At 36.4% G+C, this 8,640-nt stretch overlaps 1 long non-coding RNA gene across 1 annotated transcript; it reads left to right on the forward strand.

Moving 5' to 3' along the window:
- Positions 1-2,385: 2,385 nt before the first annotated feature.
- Positions 2,386-8,368, forward strand: LOC311296678. The gene is made up of 4 exons (XR_014628662.1): positions 2,386-2,563; positions 3,631-3,674; positions 3,853-4,085; positions 7,064-8,368. It is a non-coding gene; the product is annotated as an uncharacterized lncRNA (long non-coding RNA).
- Positions 8,369-8,640: the final 272 nt, after the last annotated feature.

The raw sequence follows: 8,640 nt of genomic DNA on the forward strand, positions 1-8,640 counted from the left end.
AGTATTTTGCTAAATATGTGTACTATATTACATATTTATTATATTTTTACTCATATCATTAAATAAAGTTGTTATTATAATAAAAAAAACGCATTATATTTAATTTGAGTTATTTTTAACCTTAAATAATACCGATAAGGCACTATATACACTTAAACAAGTATGTTTAACTTACAGCATTAGGTGAGATCTTTTTTTCTTGATAAATATTAACGCCTATCTTACCTAATATTTATCCAAATTAGTCTATTAAATCAAATCACAAGAATTGAATTGAACTGAATTGAAATCCTGAAATTTGTTTCAAGCAGTAATAAAAAAAAGTAGGCTAGCCAGGCACGGCGCCAGGATTTCAGTTTTGGATGGGCCAGACCAATTGTGGGTGGGCCTTAAATTAAAAACGTTAAATTTAAAAACATTATCCAATCACTGTTTAACCTAATAAAAATTACTGACTAATATTATCTGTGCGTATAATATAGATTTTAATAGCTTGATGCTCTTTAAATATTTTGTTGCATTGTATAAAGTGTCGGTGCATAGGACGGACCTATCCGCGATCGCTCTCCATGGTTCTGACCAAAGAAGAGCGCTTTAGAATCTCCATTACGCATCATACCTGGCGTTGTCTCTTAGTGCGCTATGAAGACTCTTGACTATAACTTAACTAAAGGTATACTACCACTAAAGGTATATCATTGCTAGGCGTCTTCAGGGCTATCATCCACTCTCGAGGCAGAGGCGCTGGCGCCCTCCTCAATGGCGCTGGTCGCCAAGAAAGATATGATACATCATGAGATGCGCAAATATGTCTGGAGACATGACATGTAAGACATGATTTTGACCACTTCAATGAGTTTTGTTTTGTAGAAAGACTCTTTTTAAAAGATTTTCGTTTTGTATAAATTGTATCTTAATTTTGATCAATGTTTTGTCAACCAATTGCCTGTATTTAAAATAAGAAGAAAATATATAGCAGACAATGTAATAAGGCGCCGCATTGATCGCATTGCACGTGAACTGAAGGGCGCCGAAACTCAGCTTATGCCTCACAGATTTGAGAAATATAGGCTATCTATCTATTATAGAAAGCTTGACATGTCTACTTTTAAACGAAAATATTCAAAACCAAAAGAAATAGGCTCTCTGATTATGAAATCCATATGAAATGTGAATTTCTCTCTGGCGTTCATGGCGAGTCCGCATCGTCAACTTCATCTTTGCAGTGTCAAAGAAAACACCAGTTTATTAATAAATAATTAAATGTCTCCTTGCTATTTTAGACACATTCATAATCATTACTTTTACCGGTTCTTTGTGGCAAGCTTTAAGCGTTCGGTCGTGCGCTTGAGTGCGGATATTACAAACGCTCATTATCCTGTGTAGGATATAGCCTATTTAAGTAGTATAATTAAAATAATATACAGGGGCGATTTGTCCACAAATTGGCTTAAATGAACAGCTACTAGTCGACTAGAATTTTTTTTAAGTCGGAGGCAGCCATTATTCCACATATTTTCGAACCAGGAAGCAGGCCATTCTGGGTTGAGCGAGCGACCCTGCGGAATGAGCGAGCGGAGCGGAATATTCAGAAATGCGCTCTCCGCTCACGAGCTCTGATCGGAACCAACCCGAACCACTGTCTGCTGAATTTGCGCAGAAACATCAAAATAGACGTAACCAGCTTTTTCAATTTGTTTTTAAACTTTTAGCACAAATTATGAGCTTATTGACGATTTTTTATAGTTCTTGACAAAATTAGAACTTTTTTTTTTTTTAAAGAAAAGTTTTGGGTGGGCCTGTTGAAAAGTGGGTGGGCCATAACGCCGTGCCTGAGGCTAGCTACCAGAAATTGTACCATAAAATATAAACATTGCAACATGTTGTCACTAAACCTAATAAAATTCAGTTTAGTTACTAAAATGTTTTGACAATCACAATATTGAAGCCCCAGGGTCCGCTTGCATTGATATGTCTTTAGAGGGCACCGGCAAGTATCACACCGCCGTCTAGGCACGCAGTAATGGCGGCAGGCAAGATGGCGGCGCCCATAGAGATCGCGGCGGATTTGTGTATAGGCAGCCGTCATATCTGGCGGAGACGGTGCTACTTGTATCCATAACAACTGAGTGATGCTAAATTTTGTAAAGATCTGCTGTATGCCACTGGTCGATGATTATGTAGGCCTACATGCATTTTACTGCATCTATAGTATTTATGTCCCTGTAAATCATTTCTTTTAAGTGGACTTAAATAAATAGTTAAATGTGTATGTGTGTGTGTGTGTGATTTAGTCTGTAAACCTATTTTCTGATTCACACTCCGGAGCAGAAGGTGGCGGCAATGCACCGATAAACTGGATGTCAAACACCGTAAAATAGCAACAAGTCGAAGAAGAAGAAGAAGAAGTTCCTCATTGAGAGGTTTTGTTTTGCCCTGGTGAACATCTCTGAGCGTTTCTGCCTGTGTTTTTGTCTTCCCGTGGATTACTCTTGGACTGTTTATTCTCTTCGTGATTCTTTGCTGCCTGCCCTGGACTGTTTTCTATTGTGGACTGATTTATGTAAGTTTGCTGCCTGACCTTATGCCTGTTTTCACATTACGAGTTGCTTTGTCTCTACTGTTGTGTTTGCTGGTGATTGACCCTGATTGTACGACCAAGATCACAATAAAGCTGCAAATGGATCCTCACTTTGCTGAAGCCTTGTTACAATTAAGTGAAGTATTTAGTTTATATTATGGAAGTGCCATAAACCGGGATAATGTTATGTATGCGTTTTTCTGCCAACAGTTCGATGTGTTTTTGGACTTTTATTAACGCGCGTTTTATAAAGAATCTCCACATATCATTTTGGTGGATTGAGTCTGTGGAAATGTCCTTTAAATGGGTTTAGCTTTCATTTTGATGTTAATGTATGTTTATAGCCATATCTGTGACCTGTGTATTAGATGAATTGCAGACTGTTAGGGAGGACGGTAATTAACATGTCTTTTCTCATGCATCCTTCAGCTGAAAGACAGTGAATCTGAAGACGTGTGTGTGTGTGTGTGTGTGTGTGTGTGTGTGTGTTGATTGTCTGTCCTCTGTCAATAAACTGCAGATGTGGTTCATTTGTGTTGCTGGGTGAAATCTGCTATATATTTACAAGTCATTTTTTGACAACATTCACTGGTGTGTAATTTGATTTGTATAATGAAAGTTTAAAGACAAAACATTTAGCCTATTATCTGAATAACCAGATTATCATGTTTAATTCTATAGTTACCTTTTACACAACATAATTTTCAACATTATAAATAATGATGGCTGATTTGTGATTTTTTATTTTTTTTTATTAGTTAAAATGCTTAATAGGCTATATTATTAGATGCCAATCATAAGAGCTGTGAAATATTAGCAAATAATCTAGGAATATAAATACACTTATATCATAATCTTGTACAGCAGTTGTCGTTCACATTTTGACTATAAACAAGAGGATTACAAAACTTACCTTTGGTACATCAAAAATATAATATTTGATAAGCAGATCTCACTTGTTTTCTGTTATTAAATCAGGGTTCACTTGAAAATTCACATTTATCTTCCTTGAACTCATTCTAACAACTTAATGTTTTAATATGTTTCAGACCAGATGGAGGTGAAAGAGCAAAGACAAGAACTGAAGTTAAAGGTGATGATGCTGTAGTTTGTTTCAGCCTGTTGACACCAATAAAATGAGCTTAATGTGCCAATTTACAGAAGATCTCAGACATCACCATAATGAATGAGCTGAAAACAGGGAACTTTTGGAGACAAAGAGGTTTTTCAGCAGCAGTTTAACATGATGGCTCTGTACTTTTTAAATGCAGATTGGATAAAAACACTGATCACAGTTCACACCTGCAGTGAAGCCCCTCCCACTACAATTCACCAATAAATACTGGGAATATTCCCATCATCCTACAAGAGAAGGACAAACTCCAGGAGTAGCAGCTGATATCTGTGTGACTGTTAAAGATGGAGTTTATTAAAGAGGAGATTGAAGACATGAGTGATCCAGAACCTTCCAGAATAAAACATGAAGATACTGAGGAACAAATAGGTTGGTGTCCATTCTTGATTCTTAATTGTTGACTGCAAGGCCGGACTTACCTTTGGGCTTGACTGGGCTCAAGCCCATGGGCCCCGCCCAATAGGGGGCCCCGCCCGTTTACGTTTGATTTTTTTTTTCAATAGGGCTGCATGATTAATCGCAATAAAACCGCAGGCGATTTGGCAAAGGCTGCGATTATCTTTTGCGCAGCTTGTCAGTGGAGTGCGGCTGATCGGTAGTAAATACTGCCCCATTTGAACGCCGGAGGGCGCTCTCACGCAAACACGCTAAATATGCCCCGCCGCAGAAGTACAATAACAGCGCATCATTCCAGGAAATCCCTATCGCTGTATCTGAATAAACAGAAGATTGAAACGCTTTGATTAAACATGACTTATAAATACATGACTGCCTTCTGTGTAAGAAGGCACATCATCTCACAGAAGGAGGAGCTCAACTGTCGTTATGAAGTGAGTTTGGAGTAAAGACAAGAGGTTCATAAATGATTATTGTGTTTGGAAAGATGTTTGACGCGTGTTGCTTTTTCAAATGCACGTTATAAGTGACTCAAACTCACAGTGCTTTCAGATGGAGCAGCGTTTACAGAGCCGTACATCAATGACAAACTGCGCATAAAAAAATAATCGCAGCCTTTGCGATTTCAAAATCACGATAAGCCATCTCGATTTAAGTGCGATTACATGTAAAGTGCGATTAATCGTGCAGCCCTATTTTTCAATAATATGTCAGTCATTTAATTTTTCATTTAAAGTTTGTTGATTGGTCTAGCATTGTTACCTGGCCCTGCATGCAATGAAAAATGTAATTTAATTAGCTAAATTAAATGTCAGTCATCTTGAGGTTTGCTGATTGGTTATTGGCAGTTACGTAGTGCCTCGTTTACTGCCGAACCGTTGAAAAAACCTGTCTGCATTAGACAGCAGCCGCGTTTCCATTACCCTTCAAATTGCGCAAATTGAAATTGCGAATTGAAAATAAGCACATTGGAAACACGTCAATTTCGCAAAAACTCCCGTTTATCGCAAAAAAAGTTTTTACGCTCGCAGGAGGGGGTTTTTCAGGCAATTCGAAAAAGGAATATTTCGCAAAACTGCAATGGAAACAGTTTTTGCGCATTTACAGTCACCTGACTTAGAAGACGCGGCGTGTTTGAGGTCCATGTATAGCTACGCAAATAATGATAATTTTGTATTATTTAATTATAATATTTAATAGGCTATATTTAGAAGACGCTTTTATGCAAAAAAGGAACAAAGCTGAGCGTGGAGCGCGCACTGCATGGCACGGAGGCGCGGGCGCGAACACTTGCATTTTCTTATCAACAGTGGAAACAACTTAAAATACTCTTATCATTTCTGGTCATACAGAAAATAATAATACATTATTCTCAACTACTTTTATTTGTGTAAACTCACAATAACAAGAAAACGTTGTGCTTTTGTAAAATAAAAGAAAACAATCAGACGCACTTTCATGATCTCCGTAAACTGGAGCGCGAGAACTGAAACAAAATAGCCTATGTAGGCTAAAGCTTGAAATGTCCACTTTAAAATGAACAAATTCGAATCGAAAGCTAAAACCTTCTGATTACTCCGTATGAAATGTGCATTTCTCTCTAAAAGCGCATCTGCTTAACAGCGGAGATGGAGGTGTGATTTTAGCCAAAACAATAGTTTTTTAATAGGCTAATATTAATGGCTCTTCTCATTCAGCACTGCGGGAAAAACACCAATTCCAGGCTCTAATTTGGCCTTAGAAAACCAGTAAAATCGACATGTTTTCCATATTAATTTGTGAATATTTTAAATGTTTAATAAAGGGGCAAAAAGTCATAAACAAAAATCTGAAAATTCGTCTATTTACTTTTTTGCGCAGCAGTTGGTGTAGCCACTAGCCAGTTCAAATTAAAATGTTGGTGTTCAACTTGTTGATCAACTTGGTGTTCAACAACCGTTCATTTTTCGTTTTTCAATTACGGGTTAAAAAAGGAAAAACGAATGGACACAAAAGTAGCCTACATGGATCGTTTGGACAGAATACGAGACAGAGTTCTTTATTAAATTCATAAAAGAAACAATAATTAGCCTATAGGAATACTGGATTCTAAATCTCAAAGAAATGCCACAATCAAAACATAATGTTTTCCAGGTAAATAAGTGTTTTATTCTCATTCTGACCAAGACATTTGTGCATTGCAATAAACATGATCACTTTGAACTTTTTTTAATCATTTATTTATTGGAAAAAACTTTTTCAAGCTTCAATCAGTGGTCATATATAAAAATTATTACGTTTTTTTAACATGTAACACTGTCTACGGTACCAGTCACCTTTTGAACGTAGCTTTGCACTTCAGATAACGATTGGATCGATTATATTGTTACGCCACCAGATGGCAAATGACTTTAAAAAAAACATTTGTCATTGAATCGTTCGTTCAGGAGATTCGTTCAAAAATGCTCATTCATCTATGAAACAAGTGTATTTGATTGAGGAATTGAATCATTCATTCAAACCCAAGTTTTTTTTAAAATAATTCAGATTAATTAAACATTTTTAATAGACTTCAGCAATTAACATAAATTATGTTATTTTGTTTAGTTGTTTGTTCAGAATCGTGATCTCTATTTTTATTCTCAGTTTATCCAGAATTGTGTAGCTCTAATACATAGCTTGTGTATGTATCATTTTGTTCTATTTAAAGTAATGTATAGAAGGTAGGGCCCGAAAGTGACTCAAGCCCAGGGGCCCCCACCACCCTAAGTCCTGCCCTGGTTGACTGCATTGGTAGATGTGAATTAATAAGCAGTATATAGATGATAAATGATATGTAATACATCCAAATGATCATAACCTTGTATATAGCAGTTGTCAAACATATTTTTACTATGTTAACAAGTGAATGACAGAACAAAAATAACTGATTACACTTGAACTGATTCTAACTGTATTTCTGTGTATTTTAGACCAGGTGAGAGTGAAAGAGCAAAGACAAGAACTGAATGAAGAGGAGGAGGAACATCGTAACTTTACAATTCAAAGAACAAAAGCCAAAAAGACGCACACCTGCACTCAGTGTGGAAAGAGTTTCACACGGAAAGGACACCTTAACAGACACATGAGAATTCACTCTGGAGAGAAACCGTATACATGCACTCAGTGTGAGAAGAGTTTTTCTCAAGCATCAACTCTCAGTGTTCATCTGCGTGTTCATTCAGGAGAAAAACCATTTAACTGTGATCAGTGTGGTAAAGATTTTATGTCATCATCAAATCTAAAACATCACCTGATAGTTCATTCAGATGAGAGGCCTTATGTGTGTTCTCTCTGTGGAAAGAGTTTTTCAAGGCTAGACTGTTTTAAACTGCACCAGAAAACACACAATGAAGTGAGAGATCATGTGTGTTGTGACTGTGGGAAGAGCTTTACTACATCTGGCTTTCTGGAACAGCACCAAAGAACTCATACTGGAGAAAAACCTTACAAGTGCTCATATTGTGACAAGAGTTTCACTTATTCTGGATCTCTGAAAGTACACGAGCGAGTTCACACTGGAGAGAAGCCGTACGACTGTACTCAGTGTGAGAAGAGTTTCACCCAATCACATAATCTAGTGACTCATATTAGAAAGCATTGTTCTGTGTCACAGCGAGCAAATGTTTTGTTAGATTCACATAAAGTAAATGTGTAGTTAGTTAACTAATAAACTAGTGTTACTGTGAAATGCCACAAGATTTGTGTTTTATATGTTGGAGAACAAGAAAGAAAATTACTGAAAATGATTTTGATTGAACACTTACTCAAAGAAATACCAAAATTAAAAGAGACTGGAAACAAATGTAGAAAAACAACAATCAGTTATTTGTTAATATATGAGACAATTCCCTGAAGTTTATCAGGTTTTTTTTTTTTTTTTTTTTTACTTTTGTTTTAGTTGCATAAAGCCTGTTATTACATAAACAGATGTATATACAATAATGAATATCTGTACAATAACAACAAATAAAATGTCAATTTCACTGACAATGTTTGATTTTGTGAGTAAAAGGTTTCTACAGATCCAATAATTAATATAAACTGTGAGATTCAGATAAAGCAAATGTATAAATTAAATAAACTTTAGTTCTGTGACGTTAGTTTTGTGGAAGTTGTTTTTCAGTTGTAACTTTCTGACTTGTCATTAAGGCAGTTCTTTGTCTCTAGTAAGGCAAGGCAAGTTTATTTATATAGCACATTTCATACACAATGGCAATTCAAAGTGCTTTACATAGAAGAAATTAAAATAATAAAAATAAATAAGTAAAACAACAAAAACGTCCTGTGGCCTGTTGCACAAAGCCGGTTTCAGTTGCTAACAGGTAAAGTTCGAGATTAGTTTGAGCAAACTGGCTTTTAGGGCACAAGAAAGTGGATTGGTTTTTAGTTGTGTTCATCATCATGGTAACTTACGCTACACGGCTAAGCTGCTCCGGAGCAGGTTTTATTCTGGGTTAGAGATCGCAGACCAAAACTGGACCAATCAGTGCAGTGACATGTATCTGAT

The sequence above is a fragment of the Rutilus rutilus genome (genome assembly GCF_951802725.1).
Source record: "Rutilus rutilus genome assembly, chromosome: 9".
NCBI classification, from domain to species: domain Eukaryota; kingdom Metazoa; phylum Chordata; class Actinopteri; order Cypriniformes; family Leuciscidae; genus Rutilus; species Rutilus rutilus.